Here is an 18,528-nt window from a genome sequence, read left to right on the forward strand (position 1 = left end):
CTGAGCATGATTCAGTGTTAAAAACTATTTTATTACTCACTACCTATTGATAATACGTTAAATAAAAGTAAAAATGTTAGTATGTTAGAATTCAAGAATGTTAAACTCGAACGTTAACCCCAAACTAAACTCTTCGTGTGTGGTGTGTGACAAAGTCCCAAAACTCCCAGTTCCTGAATGGTTCTTAAAGTTCAGTTCCGCAAGCCATAAGGTGAAACATGAGCAAGGGCTTCTTCAACAACCACCGTTGTCTGAAGATAAGATGTAGATGTAGAAACATAGAGAGAGTACATACGAAATCCAAATGTTCCACGATGGAACCCAACGACACTTCAGTGTTTACTCGGTAGTGACTTCCTCACCCCGAAAAGCATCCGAACCGTGGTCGTCCACACAACAAATACCTGTTTCCTTCTACAGGTCAGCAACAAAGTGAACTCCACCGGATTACTTCCAACTTCCATACATGGATTTCAGTGGTAAACACAGTTTATTGTTTCTCATCCATCGATAGAGAAAACAAGCAGGCTGGTGTCTCTCTCCCTTCTCTCTCTCTCTTTCTCTTCTAACTTCTTCAACAACGTCATTATGTCCTTTATCTTCTATTGACGTAAGCACGCCCCACACACACATACACACACACTCTCTATCTTAAAGGGACTTTCACTGAGTCCGTAACAAAAGTTTGGAATAAAAGTTATCAGCCCAATGAAACAGAGACATTTCACGCTGATTCCCACAGATGCAGCCTGAACTGCTATTTCCAGCATATTTTTGTTTTTAGCTTTCCAGCGTCTGTTTTTTTAAACACACCTGCTAAATTGTCGAAGAAATAGCCCTCCACCTTGCTGTATTTCTCCCCCACTTTGTCTGGCATCTTTGTGTGTTATGTTCGTGATTTCTACTTATGCTCATAAAGTACTGAAAAAGATGTGTTCTTCATGATTGGGGCATGGAATGCGCTGCCTGGGGTGGTGGTGGAGGCAGGTACATTGGTCCAAATTCAAGAGATTGCTAGATAAGCATATGGAGGAATTTAAAAATAGGGGCATATGTGGGAGGACGGGTTAGATAGCCTTAGGAGAGGTTTTAAAGGTCGGCACAACATAGTGGGCCGAAGGGCCTGTATTGTGCTGTACTGTTCTATGATTCTATGAAGTCGATTCAGTACAGGATTCTGAGACAAAGCGGGATCTGGTCGTCTTACCTGCTATCCAGGTTACCATACAACATTGAATGAGGCTATTTCAGCCGATCAAGTTGATGCTGCCTGTAATATTCCTCCATTAATTTTCCCATCCTATTTTCAGAATCAGAATCACTGCACTTTCTCTGTGCATGATGGCAATAATAAACCAATTCCAATTCTGTAACAGTATATTTTGCATTCTGTTTTCCTTTTGCACTATCTCAATGTACATGCATGAAGTGATCTGAATCAGAAACAGGAATCAGGTTTATTATCACTGACTTATAGGACATGAAATTTGTGGTTTTGCAGCAGCAGTACAGTGCAAAGATATAAAATTACTATAAATTACAAAAATAAATAAATAGTGCAAAAAAAAGGAATAATGGATTCAGGGACTGTTCAGAAATCTAATGGTGGAGGGGCAGAAGCTGTTTCTGAATCATTGAGTGAGGGTCTTCACGCTCCTGTACCTCCTCCCTGATGGTAGTAACGAGACAAGGGCATGTCCCGGATGGTGAGCATCCTTAATGATGGATGCCGTCTTCTTGAGGCACCGCCTCTCGAAGATGTCCTCAATGGTGGGGAGGGTTGTGCCTGTGATGGAGCTGGTTGAGTCTACAACCCTCTGCAGCTTCTTGTGATCCTGCGCATTGGAGCCTCCATACCAGGCGGTGATGCAACCAGTCAGAATGCTCTCCACCGTACATCTATAGAGTCTTTGGGGACATACCAAATTTCCTCAAACTCCTAATGAATTAGAGCCGCTGACATGCCTTTTTTGTGATTCAATCAATGTGTTGGGCCCAGGATAGATCCTCCAAGATGTTGACACCCAAGAACTTGAAGCTGCTCACCCTTTCCACCGCTGACCCCTCAATGAGAACTGGTGTGTGTTCTCCTGACTTCCCCTTCCTGAAGTCCACAATCAATTCCTTGGTCTTGCTGACACTGAGTCAAGGTTGTTGTTGCAACACCACTCATAGCCAATCTATCTCACTCCTGTACGCCTCCTCATCGCCATCTGAGATTCTGCCAACAACAGTGGTGTCATCTGCAAATTTATAGATGGGGTTTAAGCTGTGCTTAGCCAGAGAGTCACAAGGGTAGAGAGAGTAGAGCAGTGGGCTAAGCATGCATCCTTGAGGTGCGCCTCTGTTGATAGTCAGCGAGGAGGAGATGTTACTACCAATCTGCACTGACTGTGGTCTCCCAATAAGAAAGTCGAGGATCCATTTGCAGAGGGAGGCACAGAGGCCCAGGTTTTGAAGCCTGTCAGTTAGTACTGAGGGGATGATTGTATTGAATGCCAAGCTGTAATTGATAAACACCAGCCTGCTGTATGTTTTGCAGTTGTCTAGGTGCTCCAAAGCAGAGTGGAGAGCTACTGAGATTGCGTCTGCCGTAGACCTGTTGAGGTGGTAGGTGAATTGCAATGGGTCCAGGTCCTGGCTCAGGCAGGAGTTAATTCTAGCCATGACCAGCCTCTCAAAGCTCTTCATCACAGTAGATGTGAGTGCTACTGGGTGATAGTTGTTGAGGCAGCTCACCCTGCCCTTAGAACATAGAACAGTACAGCACAGGAACAGGAACCTTGGCCCACAATGTTGTGCTGAAATAATTAAATTAGAAATTAAATTTCCAACTAAACTAATCCCTTCTGCCCACACAATGTCCATTTTCCTCCATTCTCTGCACATTCACGAGCCTATCTAAGAGCCTCTTAAATGCCCCTATAGTATCTGCCTCCACCACCACCCCAGGCAGCTCGTTCCAGGCACCCACCACTCTCTGTAAAAAATTTGCCCCACACATCTCCTTTGAACTTACCCCTTCTCACCTTAAATTCATGCCCTCTGGTATTAGACATTTTAACCCTGGGAAAAAGATGCTGGCTGCCTACTCTATCTATGCCTCTCATAATCTTATAAACACCTATCATATCTCCCCTCAGCCTCCGCCGCTCCAGAGAGAACAACCCAAGTTTGTCCAAACTCCCCTTATAGCACATGTTCTCTAATCCAGGCAGCATCCTGGTGAACCTCTTCTGCGCCCTCTCCAAAGCATCCACATCCTTCCTGTAATAAGGCGACCAGAATTGAATGCAACACTCCAGATGCGGCCAGACCAGAGTTTTATAAAGCTGCAACATAACTTCCTGGCTCTTGAACTCAGTTCCTCAACTACTAAAAGCAAGCATGCCGTACACCTTCTTTACCACCCTATCAACCACTATAGCCACTTTCAGGGAGCTATGAACTTGGACCACAAGATCCCTCTGCTCATCAACACCGTTAAGGGTCTTGCCATTAACAGTGTACTATCCCTTTACAATTGATCTCCCAAAGTGCAACACTATACATTTGGTTGGGTTAAGATGAGATATCTTTATTAGTCACATGTACATTGAAGCACACAGTGAAATGCATCTATTGCATAGAATGTTCTGGGGGCAGCCTGCAAGTGTCGCCACACTTCCGGCGCCAACATAGCATGCCCACAACTTCCTAACCCGTACGTCTTTGGAACATGGGAGGAAACCGGAGGACCCGGAGGAAACCCACGCAGACACGGGGAGAACGCACAAACTCCTTACAGACAGCGGCCGGAATTGAACCCAGGTCGCTGGCGCTGTAATACCATGCCTGCCCCTCCATCTGCCATTTCTCTGCCCCTATCTTCTTGGGCTTTGGTATGATTGCTGCACTTTTGAAGCAGCTGGGAACCTGAGACTGCCACAGTGGGAGGTTGAAGATGTTCCCACATTCCCGTCAGCACCCCACAGATTCTAGCACTCACTTACTGACGGGGGTGCAATTAACATAGAAACATAGAACATAGAAAAACTTTCTTTCTTTTTCAATCTTTTTATTAGTTTTCAAATTAATACAGATTAATATATAACATCAATGTTTGTGCATGTAATACAAAGAGATCAGGAGAACAATCATGGCAGAGATAATCATAAAGAACAATAAAATATAAAAAAATCTGTAGATCCAACGATCTCTTAGTAAATGAATATAATATAAAAGAAAGGAAAGAAAAAGATTTATTATATAAATTAAAGAAAGAAAAAGAAAAAAAACCCAAATCAATAAGAAAAGTTATAAACAATGCATCAAACCAAACTAAATTAAACAGAAAAATTTCAAACAAAAACAAAGAGCAAAAAAAGACTGGACTAAAATTTCTCAGTAGAAACAGAGCAATATTATGTCAACTCCATTCCTCTAAGTTGGAAAGTTATTGAAAGGGGATAGAACATAGAAAAACTATGGCACAATTCAGTACCTTCAGCCCACAAAGCTGTGCCAAACATGTCCCTACCCTAGAAATTACTAGGTTTACCCACAGCCCTCTATTTTTATAGAAAAGTAGAAAAACAGTGGTCAATTAACCAACTTTTGGACATGAGAGAAAACTAAGCACATGGAGGGAACCCATGTGGTTACAGCAAGAACATGCAAAATCCACACAGACAGTACTGGAGGTCAGGACTGAGCCTGGGTGGGTAGAGCTGGGAAGCAGCAGCTCTACCAGCTGAGCCATCATGCCACCTTAAATACCTTTGTACACCAACTAATTAGGAAAGCTAACTGAATGTTATAACTTTTTGCCAGAAGAATTGAATACAAAAGTTTGGAGGTTATGCCTCCATTATGTAGCCAACAGATAAACCCACATCTGAGGTGCTGTGCACAGTATTGCATTAAAAGATGGAAAGAAATGTCTTGGAAGTAGTTCAGAGAAGATGATTCACCAGGATGTTGGCGGAGATGGAGTGTTTCAATTATGACGTGAACCAGAGAGGCTGGGTGGAGGAGGCTGAGGGGGAACTGTTGGAGGTATGCAAGATTATTCTAGGCAAGGATACCGTGGATAGAAGGAAACTTCTTCCTATATCAAAGGTGCCTAAAACTAGAGGGATAGATTTAGTGTAAAAGATAAGAGATTTATCAGGGATATGCATAAGAATATTTTTATCTGGGGAGCGGATGGAATCTGGATACTTTCACAACATTTAAGAAGAATTTAGACAAACACTTGAATTGTCGAGGCATAGAAGGCTATGAACAAGTGCTGTTAAATAGGATTAGTATAGACAGGTACTTGATGGTCGGCATGGGCATGGACATGGAATTGGTATTGGTCTATTATTGTCCCTTGTACTGAGGTACAGTAAAAAAATGTGTCTTGCAAACTGTTCATATAGATCAATTCATTACACAGTGTATTGAGGTAGTACAGGGTAAAAACAACAGAATGCAGAATAAAGTGTCACAGCTACAGAGAAAGTGCAGTGCAGGCAGACAATAAGGTGCAACGTTATAATGAGGTAGATTTTGAGGTCAAGAATCCTTATCATACCAGGGGACTATTCAATAGTCTTATAACAGTGGGATAGAAGCTGTCCTTGAGCCTGGTGGTATGTGCTTTCGGGCTTTTGTATCTTCTGCCCGATGGGAGAGGGGAGAAAAGAGAATGTTTGGGGTGGGTGGTGTTTTTGATTATGCTGCTGTTTTACCAAGGCAACGAGCTGTAGAAAAGAGTCCATGGAGGGGAGGCTGATTTCCGTGATGTGCTGAGCTGTGTCCACAAGTCCCTGCAGTTTCTTGTGGTCACAGGCAGAGAAGTTGCCATTCCAAGCCGTGATGCATCCAGATTGGATGCTTTCTATGGTGCATGGATAAAAATTGTTAAGTGTAAAAGGGGACATGCCAAATTTCTTGAGCCTCCTGAGGAAGTAGAGGCATTGGTGAGCTTTCTCAGCCATGACATATACATGGTTGGACCAGGACAGGCTATTGGTGATGTTCACACCTAGGAACTTGAAGATCTCAACCCTCTCGACCTCAGCACCACTGATGTAGACAGGAGTGTGTGCACCATCCCCCTCTCTGAAATCAATGACCATGGTGGGCTGCAGATCCTGCTTCTGTGCTATATATAGAGTCATAGTGACATACAGCATGGAAACAACAGCTTTGGGCCATGTCATCTTCTAGCAGCTACCTTCGGGAGGAGGTACCGAAGCCTGAAGTCCCACACCAGCAGGTTTAAGAACAGCTACTTCAACCATTCGGTTCTTGAACCAACCTGCACAACCCTAATCACTACCTCAAGATAACACTTTGACCACTTTGCACTACAATGGACCTTGTTTTTTGTTCTAGTTATGTTCTTTCTTGTATAACGTTGTACAATTATGTTGTTCTTGTGAATTTTGTGTATCTGATACTATGTGCCTGTGATGCTTTTTCATTGCACTTCTGCATACGTGTACTTGTGCATATGACAATAAACTAGACCATGGTACAGAAGACTGAAGTCCCGCACCACAATTTCAAGAACAGCTACTTCCCTTCAACCATTCGGTTCTTGAACCAACCGGCAAAACCCTAATCACTACAGTTTAATATATCTTTATTAGTCACATGTACATTGAAACACACAGTGAAATGCATCTTTGTGTAGAGTGCTCTGGAGGCAGCCGACAAGTGTCGCCACTCTTCCGGCACCAACATAGCACGCCCACAACTTCCTAACCCGTACGTCTTTGGAATGTGGGAGCAAACTGGAGGAAGCCCACGCAGACACGGGGAGAACGTACAAACTTCTTACAGACTGGCTGGAATTGAACCCAGGTCACTGGCGCCGTAATAGCATTGCGCTAACCGCTACGCTACCGTGCCTGCCACTGTGACCACTTTGCACTAAAATGGACTTTGTTTCTTTTTGTTCTTATTGTTTTTTCTTGTGTATAATCGTGCATAATGTATGTTTTTTTCTTGCGAATGCTGCTTATCTGATGCTATGTGCCTGTGATGCTGCTGCAAGTAAGTTTTTCATTGCACCTGTGCACACGTGGACTTGTGCTTACGACTATAAACTCGACTTTGAGTAGAGCAAGTCCTGTGTTGATTGTGAGTGAGGAGGAAGGCCATGCATTGTGGCAAGTGCTGCATCCTGCATTCTCCTTCGAGCTCCGCGGGGTGCAGATCCGTTCCGCTGCGGCTCTGGATGGACTCGGCCAGCACCATTCTGTATCATTGCGCTCACTATTGGACCGATCACAGCGTCCCCTTTGTATCCCTCGGTCTGACTCATCATCCATTCACAACTTCTGCTCCTCCCCACCCGCAATCAGCGATTGTCCAATCGTAGCCGCAGCTTTCCCACCCCCGTGCTCACACCGCCCAATCACAGCTTTCCCCCTTTCTCAGTGAGCTCATCGCCCAATCACAGCTTTCCCCTCCTTTCTCAGTGAGCTCATCGCCCAATCACAGCTTTCCCCTCCTTTCTTATTGTGCTCATCGCCCAATCACAGATTTCCCCTCCTTTCTCAGTGAGCTCATCGCCCAATCACAGCTTCCCCTCCTTTCTTAGTGAGCTCATCGCCCAATCACAGCTTTCCCCTCCTTTCTCAGTGAGCTCATCGCCCAATCACAGCTTTCCCCTCCTTTCTTATTGTGCTCATCGCCCAATCACAGATTTCCCCTCCTTTCCTCGTGCTCACTGATCGACCTATCAAAGCTTCCTCTTTCCCGCCTCTCGCGCCCACTGAGCGCTGATTGGCCAGTCTCCTGGCTGGCCGCTGGCGCTCATCATTTGAAATGGCCGGCTCGTCTCACGCTCCAGCGGTCCTCCAATCACGACATCGTTTTCCCCTCCGCCGCCGCGGCGGATCCTCCAATCACGACATCGTTTCCCCTCCGCCGCCGCGGCGGATCCTCCAATCACGACATCGCTTCCCCTCCACCGACGCGGCGGATCCTCCAATCATCGAACGGCGTTTCCATCTCCCGCCCCGGGCCTGCCAGTTTCCTCACGCTGGCGGGAGCCGAGCTTCGACGGAAAGCGGCCGGAGTGCGGGGTGGCCTGTATGTTCAAACATTAGTTATTTGGCTGATATGTGGAAACTTGTCAAATGTTTCTTGGAGAACCAAAATATATTACATGTATTATAACGAAAAGTTGACCCTGTGACACCATATCATAGTACTTCAGTCTGGTTCATCAAACAGGACTAATCTGCACTAACATCCTTTCAATTACAATATGATAAAGGACATCTTTCCTAACACTGATAAGTTGTAAGGTTGATCTGTACTTAAGAGTCATACATCACGGAAACAGGCCCTTCGGCCCAACTAGTCCATGCTGACCAAGATTCCCATCTAAGCCAGTCCTATTGGCCTGCATTTAGTCCATATCCCTCTAAACCTTTCCCATCCACGTACCTGTCCAACTGCCTTTTAAAAGTTGTTATTGTACCTGCCTTAAGCACTTCCTCTGGCAGCACGTTCCATATACTGACCACCTTCTGGGTGAAAAAGTTGCCCCTCAGGTTCCTATTAAGTCTCTCCCCTCTCACCTTAAACCTGTGCCCTCTAGTTCTTGATTCCCTAACCAGGAGAAAAGACTGCATTCACCCTATCTATGCCCCTCATGATTTTATACATCTCTATAAGTTCACCCCTCATTCTACACCAATGAAAAAAGTCTCAACCTCTCTCCATAACTCAGTCCTTTAAGTCCTGGCAACATCCTCATAAATCTTCTCTGCACTCTTTCTAGCTTAATGGCATCTTTCCTATAGCAGAATGACAAAACTGAACACAATATTCCAAATGCAGCCTCATCAATGTCTTGTTGGTGTCAGTACAGCCTCACCAACATAGTGTTCCAATTTCTATACTTAATGGCCTGACTGATGATGTCCAGAGTGCCAAAAGCCTTCTTCACCACTGTCTACCTGCGACGCCACTTTCACAGAACTATGTACTTGTACTCCTAGGTCCCTCTGCTCTACAATGCTCCCCAGAGCCCTATCGTTCACTGTGAAAGTTCTACCCTCGTTTGTCTTTCCAAAATGCAACACCTCATCCGAACTAAACTCCATTTGTCATTCCTCGCCCACTTACCCAGCTAATCCCTCTGTAAACCCTGACAACAATCTTCACTGTCTACTATTGCACCTATTGTGTCATCTGCAAACTTACTAACCCTGCCTTGTACATTCTCATCCAAATCATTGACATAGATGACAAATAGCAATGGGCCTACTTTCCTGGAACTTTTCTAAATTCCCTTTCATATACAGGAATCAAAACAACTGCAACATTATTACTTCTAATGAACTTTTATACGGCTGTAAAGTGCCCCTGCAATCCCAACTTTTGCTAATAAGTGCCGATACAATCCATTTGGACCAGAGCTTTATTTTCTGTAAATTTAATTAGTTTATCAATTATGTCCTCCTTTCAATCTGTGATGCCTTTATCCTTTATGATCTCTTTCAACATCATGCCATCATGTTACTGTCCCTGATAAATACTCTGCTAACTGCCATTACCTGTGAGTTCATGTTCAAGTCTTACTCCCTGGTCCTATCTCAGTGAAAAACTTGCTTGCAGCAGCATCACAGGCATGTAGATGCAGACAACACACAGAATATAAATTACACATAAATTATACATAAAATTATACCATGCAGTGAAAAAAGTAAAAGACGGTGCAAAGGCAAGACCTTAGTGCAAAGAAAAACAAACACATTTTGTTTTTCATGTTTTTTGAAATTCATCCGAAGCTTTGCCGGCTCAATATTTTAAGCTGATTGTTAGTGTTTCAACTGATGTCCGTTAGTGTCTCACAAGAACAAATCAGCATTTCTCACTAAAGTTATAAGTTTGTACTAAGATTTAGAAATAAAGCATGAGTGCATTTGGTGAAGTGATGACCTTTATTGAATTATAAAGTGAATTGATTATTAATTTTAGGATTTTACTGGATTTCTTGTTGTTTGACCTTACAGAGAGATGTACCATTTGCTGCATCTTTGAATGTGGTTCATTTGATTGATGGACATTCAATAAAGTCCAGGAAAATGTACTAGATAAACTTGTGAGGTGTGGGAGTTGGGCAGGAGGGTGAGAGATTGTAAAAGGAGAACCTACCTCCGAACCTCTCTTGAATTTTTTTTTAATTCATTAAATTTTTAGGATCTGGGTGGCAGGTGCAAAACCAGCATTTATTGTCCATCTCTAATTGCCCTGAGAAGAGCCACTTGGTTGAGTGGCTGCAGCCCTTCTGTTAAAGGTGCTCCACAATGCTGTTTTGATGGGAGTTCCAGTATTTAGGATCAATAATGATGAACGAATGACGATATGTATCTCTGTTAGAACAGTGTGTGACAGGGAAGGGAACATGTCGGTGGTGGTGCTCACTTGTACCTGCAGCCCTTGTCCTTCTCAGTGGCAGAGACCGTGTGTTTGTGAGATGCTGTTGGAGTAGCCTAGGTGAGTTAGTATAGTAACTACCCTTTGCAGTCCTTGAATGGAAGAAACTGCACTCTCTCTATAATAAAGACCCAACTCTCATCTGTGCCAGATTGGGATTAAGCCATCCTGTACCACATTTTATCCCTCTGCATCAACCTTGTGGGTGCATTAATCTGTCAGGGTCTCAAAGGATCCATTATATTGGATACCCCCACACAATGAGTCTTCTATGAAGGCCCAAATGTCAACCAGCCTCAGATGATGGAGGCTGAGGCCCCAACCGCAGGACCCTTCACATAGAATCATAGGGAGATACAGGCTCTCAGCCCACTATGATTGCCGAATGCATCAAACACCCACTTGCATTGATCCTACCCTAATCCATTACAGCCTCCAATGCAGCTGAACCTGTGATCACAGTGGAGGACGTAAGATCAGTCTTCCAGAGAGTGAACACGAGGAAAGCACCTGGCCCAGATGGTGTCCCTGGCCGTATGCTCAGATCTTGTGCTGATTAGCTGGCGGCAGTATTTGTGGACATATTTAACCTCTCCCTGCTTCAATCTCTGGTTCCCACCTGTTTTAAGAAGACCACTATCATCCCGGTACTGAAGAAAAGCAAGGTAACATACCTCAATGACTACTGACCAGTGGCTCTGACATCCACCATCATGAAGTGCTTTGAGAGATTGGTCATGGCACGCATCAACTCCAGCCTCCCAGACAACCTGGACCCACTGCCTTTCGCCTATCGACGAAACAGGTCTACAGCGGATGCCATCTCCCTGGCCCTACACTCAGCTCTGGAGCATCTGGACAGTAAAGACACCTACATTTGACTATTGTTTATTGACTACAGCTCTGCCTTCAATACAATAATCCCAAACAAGCTTGTCACCAAACTCCAAGACCTAGGGCTCAGCACCTCCCTCTGTAACTGGATCCTTGACTTTCTAACAAACAGACCGCAATCAGTGAGGATAGGCAGCAATACCAACGGCACGATTATTCTCAACACTGGTGCCCCACAAAGCTGCATCCTCAGCCCTCTACTCTACTCCCTGTACACTTATGACTGTGTGGCCAGATTCTGCTCTAACTCCATCTACAAGTTAGCAGATGATACCACCGTTGTAGGCCGTATCTCTAACAGCGATGAGTCGGAGTACAGAAAGGAGATAGGGAGCTTAGTGACATGGTGTCATGACAATAACCTTTCCCTCAATGTCAACAAAACAAAAGAGCTGGCCATTGACTTCAGGAAAGGGGGCGGTGTACATACACCTGTCTACATCAATGGTGTTGATGTTGAGAGGGTTGAGAGCTTCAAGTTCTTGGGAGTGAACATCACCACAGCCTGTCCTGGTCAAATCATGTTGATGCCACGGCCAAGAAAGCTCACCAGTGCCTCTACTTCCTCAGGAGGCTAAAGAAATTTGGGTTGTCCCCTTTGACTCTCACCAACTTTTATCGAAGCACCATAGAAAGCAGTCTATCTGGATGTATCATGGCTTGGTACGGCAACTGCTCTGCCCAGGACCGCAAGAAACTGCAGAGAGTTGTGGACAACACCCAGCACATCACGGACACCAACCTCCCCTCCTTGGACTCTGTCTTTACCTCTCGTTGTCTTGGCGAAGCAGCCAACATAATCAAAAACCCCACCCACCCGGGACATTCTTTCTTCTCTCCTCTTCCATCAGATAGAAGATACAGGAGCCTGAGGGCACGTACCACCAGACTTAAGGACAGCTTCTACCCCACTGTGATAAGACTATTGAATGGTTCCTTTATACAATGAGATGGACTCTGACCTCACGGTGTACCTTGTTGTGACCTTGCACCTGATTGCACTGCACTTTCTCTGTAGCTGTGACACTTTACTCTGTACTGTTATTGGTTTTACCTCTACTACATCAATGCACTCTGTACTAACTCAATGTAACTGCACTGTGTAATGAATTGACCTGTACAATCGGTATGCAAGACAAGTTTTTCGCTGTACCTCAGTACGAGTGACAATAATAAACCAATACCAATACCAATACAATCCTATAAACTGCCCCCAGATTCTACCACTAGGGGCAGTTTACAATGGCCTACTAAGCTGCGTGCTTTGGGCTGTGGGAGGAAAATGGAGCACCAAGAGGATACCCACACTTTCACAGGGTGAACGTAAAACTCCATACATATAGAGCCAGAGGTCAGGATCGAACTTTGATTGCTGGAGCTATGAAGAGCAGCTCTAATATTTGTGCCACCGACATACTTCCTGAAGTCTGGTGCTCGCTACTATAAAACATACTTTCACCTAAATTAATTTAGATAAAGACTACTTTTATTAAAAGGATAAAAATAACTAATTAGTTAAAACTACATTCAATTCCTGTGAATTAATTAAATAGATAATGAAATAAAATAAAGAAAACAAATAATCTTAAGTTGAATATATCCTATTATTGAAGGTTGGCAGGTCTGTTCCCATGAATAGGGTTGTTATTTGGGCGCCACATTTGGGTAGTGTAAAGTTGAGGAACCAGATGCGAAGTCCCTGCCCCTGGCCCTGCATCCTGCCCCTCTGTTCAGTTCGATCTGGAAACTCTACAGGACTCCGTCATGAGTCCAGCCACAGAGTGGGAGCTCAGGTGCATCAGCATCTAACCTTTATGGATCTCTGCCTGGTTCATTTCTGTCCAGTCAAAGGCGAGCTGAGCATCAAAGGGAAAATGGGCAGCAGTTCCACTGGAATTCTGTATAGCCCGGCCTCTCAGCCTCCCCACATCCGAAAATGTTTCCTATTACCTGCAGACATAGCCCTTCCAATGTTATCTACTTGCCTTCCAATGTGGGTTCAAGAATGTGCCTCACTGTTCCTTATCTTCATTGATTTGCCCTATCTCAAGTAGCTTTACCATCGCCTTGGAGAGGGATAGGAGCAGACGATATGAGAAAGTATTTAACTGGGGGAGGGGGAATTATGCTATTAGGCAGGAACTTGGGAGCGTAAATTGGGAACAGATATTCGTAGGGAAGTGCACAGCGGAAATGTGGAGGTTGTTTAGGGACTACTTGCATGGGGATAGGTTTGTCCCATTGAGGCAGGGTAAGGATGGTAGAGTGAAGGAACAATGGTTAATGAGAGATGTAGAATATCTTGTCAAGAGGAAGAAAGAAGCTTACCTGAGGTTTAGAAAGCATGGATCAGACAGGGCTCTGGAGAGTTACAAGATAGCCAGGAGGGAGCTTAAGAATGGACTTAGGAGAGCTAGAAGGTGGCATGAGAAGTCCTTGGCAAGTAGGATGAAGGAAAACCCCAAGGCCTTCTACACGTATGTTAAGAATAGGAGGATGACTAGAGTGAGGTATAGAGTAAGAGTCAGGGATAAAAGAGGAAGCATGTGCCTGGAGTCGGAAGAGGTAGGGGAGGTCTTTAATGAATACTTTGCTTCAGTATTCACAGAGGGAGAAAGAGAGACCTTGATGTGGGTGAGGATGGCGTAAGACAGGCTGGTATGCTAGGTCATGTCGATGTGAGGGAAGAGGATGTGCTGGAACCTTTGATAAACATTAGGATAGATAAGTCACTGGGGGCGGACAGGATATATCCAAGGTTATTATGGGAAGCAAGGGAAGAGATTGCTGCGCCATAGGCGATGATCTTTGCATCCTCACTGGCCACAGGAGTAGTGCCAGATGATTGGAGGGTGGCAAATGTTGTTCCTTTGTTTAAGAAAGGGAGTAGGGATAATCCTGGGAATTACAGACCAGTGAGTCTTACTTCAGTGGTGGGTAAATTACTGGAGAAGATTCTTAGAGACAGGATTTATGGGCTTTTGGAGAAGCATAGGCTGATTAGGGACAGTCAACATGGCTTTGAGGGGCAGGTCGTGCCTCACAAGCCTGATCGAGTTCTTTGAGGATGTGACAAAGCACATTGATGAAGGTAGAGCAGTGGATGTGGTATACATGGATTTTTGTAAGGTGTTTGATAAGGTTCCTCATGGAAGACTTATTCAGTAAGTCAGGAGATATGGGATCCAGGGGATCTTGGCTGTGTGGATTCAGAATTGGCTCGCTCTGTGGTGGTAGATGGAGCAAATTCTGCTTGGAGGTTGGTAATCAGTGGTGTTCTGCAGGGATCTGTTCTGGGACCCCTGCTCTTTGTGATTTTTATAAATGACTTGGATGATGATGTGGAAGGGTGGGTTAGTAAGTTTGCTGATGATACAAAGGTTGGTGGTGTTGTGGATGGTGTAGAAGGTTGCTGCAGATTACAACAGGATATTGATAGAATGCAGAGCTGGGCTGGGAAGTGGCAGATGGAGTTCAACCCAGATAATTGTGAAGTGATACACTTCGGAAGATTGAATTTGAAGGCAGAATTCAAGGTTAATGGCAGGACTCTTAGCAGTGTGGAGGAACAGAGGGATCTTGGGTTCCACGTCCATAGATCCCTCAAGGTTGCTGTGCAGGTCGATAGAGTTGTTAAGAAGGCGTATGGTGTGCTGGCCTTCATTAGTCAGGGTATTGATTTCAAGAGCCATGAGGTAATATTGCAGCTCTTATAGAACTCTAGTTAGACCACACTTGGAGTATTGTGTTCAGTTCTGGTCACCTCATTATAGAAAGGATGTGGAAGCTTTAGGGAGGGTGCAGAGGAGATTTACCAGGATGTTGCCTGGATTGGAGAGCATGTCTTATGAGGATAGGTTGAGTGAGCTAAGGCTTTTCTCTTTGGAGCGAAGGAGGATGAGAGGTGATTTGATAGAGGTGTACAAGATGATAAGAGGCATAGATCGAGTGGACAGTCAGAGACTTTTTCCTAGGGCAACAATGGCTAACACAAGGGGTTTTAAGGTGACTGGAGGAAGGTATAAGTATATAAGATATAAGTCAGGGGTGAGTTTTTTACACAGGGAGTGGTGGGTGCGTGGAACGCACTGCTGGCAGAGGTTGTGGGGGCAGATACATTAGGGACATTTAAGAGACACTTAGATAGCCACAGGAACGATAGAGAAATGGAGGGCTATGTGAGAGGGAAGGGTTAGGTAGATCTTAGAGCAGGATAAAATATCCGCACAACATTGTGGGCCGAAGGGCCTGCACTGTGCTGTAATGTTCTATAAAGAAACTAGGTCTGTGTTCTTTGGAGTTTAGAAGAATGAGGGATGATTTTATAAGATCCTGAAGGGACATGATAGGCAGTTGTCAAGATGTTTCCATTAGTGGGAGGATCATAAATGAGGGGACATAGTTACAAAACTGACTTTTTTGATGAAGTGACAAAGATGATGGATGAGGGTAGGGCAGTGGGTGTTTTCTGCATGGACTTGTGGAGTTGTGAAAGGTTGTCAAAGGACACAGCAGGATATAGATCAGTTGGAAATGTGGGTGGTGAAATGGCAGATGGAGTTTAATCCAAACAAGTGTGAGGAGATGCACTTTGGGAGGTCAAGTGCAAGAGGAATGTATACTGTAAATAGTAGGACCCTTAGGAGCATTGATATACAGAGGGATCTTAGGGTGCAAGTTCATAGTTTCCTGAAAGTGGCAACACAACTGGAAGGACTTCCTGACAAACAGATCGCAATCAGTAAGGATAGGCAGCAACACCTCTGCCACGATTGCCCTCAACACTGGTGCCTCACAAGGCTGTGTCCTCAGCCCCCTACTCTACTCCCCATACACTCATGACTGTGTGGCCAGATTCTGCTTTAACTCCATCTACAAGTTTGCAGATGACATCACCGTAGTGGGCCAAATCTCAAATAACAATGAATCGGAGTATAGGAAGGAGATAGAGAGCCTAGTGGAATGGTGTCATGACAACAACCTTTCCCTCAATGTCAGCAAAACAAAAGAGCTGGTCATTGACTACAGGAAGGGGGGTGGTGCACATGCTCCTGTTTACATCTATGGTGCTGAGGTCGAGAGGGTTGAGAGTTTCAAGTTCTTAGGAGTGAACATCTCCAATAGCTTGTCCTGATCTAATCATGTGGAAGCCATGGCCAAGAAAGCACACTTGCACCTCTACTTCCTCAGGAGGCTAAAGAAATTTGGCATGTCCTCTTTGACCCTCACCAATTTTTATTGATGCACCATAGAAAGCACCCTATCCAGATGCATCATGGCTTGGTATGCCAACTGCTCTGCCTAAGACCGCAAGAAACTGAGAGTTGTGGACACAGCTCAGCACATCACGGAAACCAGCCTTCCCTTCACGGACCGTCTACACTTCTCACTGCCTCGGTAAAGCAGCCAACATAATCAAAGACCCCACCCACCCCGGACTCTCAAGGAACGGATTGAGAGTCTGGAGCAGCAGCTGGATGACCTTCGGTTGGTTAGGGAGAGCAAGCAGGAGATAGACAGGAGTTATAAAGAATATGTAGACAGCACCTCAGTGGCGGTCCCCCTCAAAAACCGATATCTCATTTTAGATTCGGTTGGAGAGGATGACTTCATAGAGGAAGACCTCAGCAGCCAGGACCTTGGCACCGTGTCTGGTACTGTCCAGCAGAGGAAGCGAAATGCAGTGGTTATTGGGGATTCGATAGTAAGGGGTACGGATAGCAGATTCTGCGATACCGACAATGAGTCTCGGATGGTGTGTTGCCTCCCTGGTGCCAGGGTACGGGATATCATGGACCGTGTCGAGAATATTCTGAGAGGGGAGGGTGAGCAGCCAGAAGTCTTGGTACATGTAGGTACCAATGATGTAGGTAGAAAAAGAGAAGAGGTCCTGAAGGAGGAATACAAGGAATTAGGGAGAAGGTTGAGAAGTAGGACCTCAAGGGTAGTAATCTCAGGACTACTACCCATGCCACGTGTCAATGACAGGAAGAATAGAAAGCTCTGGCAGTTAAATGCGTGGCTGAGTGACTGGTGCAAGGGGCAGGGCTTCAGATTCTTGGATACCTGGGACCTTCTTTGGGGGAGGCAAGACCTATTTGCTAAGGATGGGTTGCACCTAAACTCCAAAGGGTCCAATATCCTGGCGGGAATGTTTAATTTAGTTGTAGGGGAGGGTTTAAACTGATCTGGCAGGGGGATGGTAACCAGGATGCTAGGTTACAAGATGCTAAGGTGAGGGAGGAAGTGTATAGAAACGAATCCATTGAGGACGGCAAGAATGACAGGCAGGTGATAAGTCAGGATAATTTACTGAATAATAGAAGTACAACAAATCAGGATGTTAGGATACAGAATGTTAGGATCGGGGATGAGGATGTTAGGATACCGAATGTTAGGATAGGGGATGAGGTCTACAGGAACATGTCTAAGATAGTAGGTAGCGAAGATAGTAAGAAGGATGGACAGGTAGAAAGTCAGGATAATCTGCTGAACAATAGAAGTACAATAAAATCAATAGCAGATACCAGTCTAAACGTACTATATTTAAGTGCACGTAGCATCAGGAATAAAGTAGATGACCTAGTGGCACAACTACAGGTTAATAAATATGACATCGTTGCAATCACTGAGTCGTGGCTTCATGATGGATGTGATTGGGAACTGAATGTCAAGGGGTATACAGTGTATAGGAAGGATAGGCGGGTAGGCAGAGGGGGAGGTGTGGCCATGGTGGTTAGTAGTGATATAAAATCAATAGAAAGGAAGGACATTGGGTCAGAGGAGGTGGAATCCTTATGGGTAGAGCTAAGAAATAGCAAGGGTAAAAGGACAATAGTAGCAGTCATATATAGGCCCCTGAACAGCAGTCAGGAAGTGGACCATAAATTGCAGATTGAGATAGAAAAAGCGTGCCAGAGTGACAATGTGAAGATAATTATGGGGGATTTTAACATGAAGGTGGACTGGGAAATCCAGCAAGGCAGTAGTACTCAGGAGAGTGAGTTTGTGGAATGTCTAAGGGATGTTTTTCTGGAGCAACTTATTGAGGAGGCCCACCAGGGGATCGGCTGTTTGGATTGGGTGCTATGTAGTGAACCCGAGGTGATTAGGGAACTAAAGGTAAAGGAACCACTGGGAACAAGTGATCACAATATGATTGAGTTTAGTTTCAAGTTTGAGAAGGAGAAGCTGATAACTGGT

This window comes from Pristis pectinata, chromosome 5 (genome assembly GCF_009764475.1).
Source record: "Pristis pectinata isolate sPriPec2 chromosome 5, sPriPec2.1.pri, whole genome shotgun sequence".
NCBI lineage: Eukaryota > Metazoa > Chordata > Chondrichthyes > Rhinopristiformes > Pristidae > Pristis > Pristis pectinata.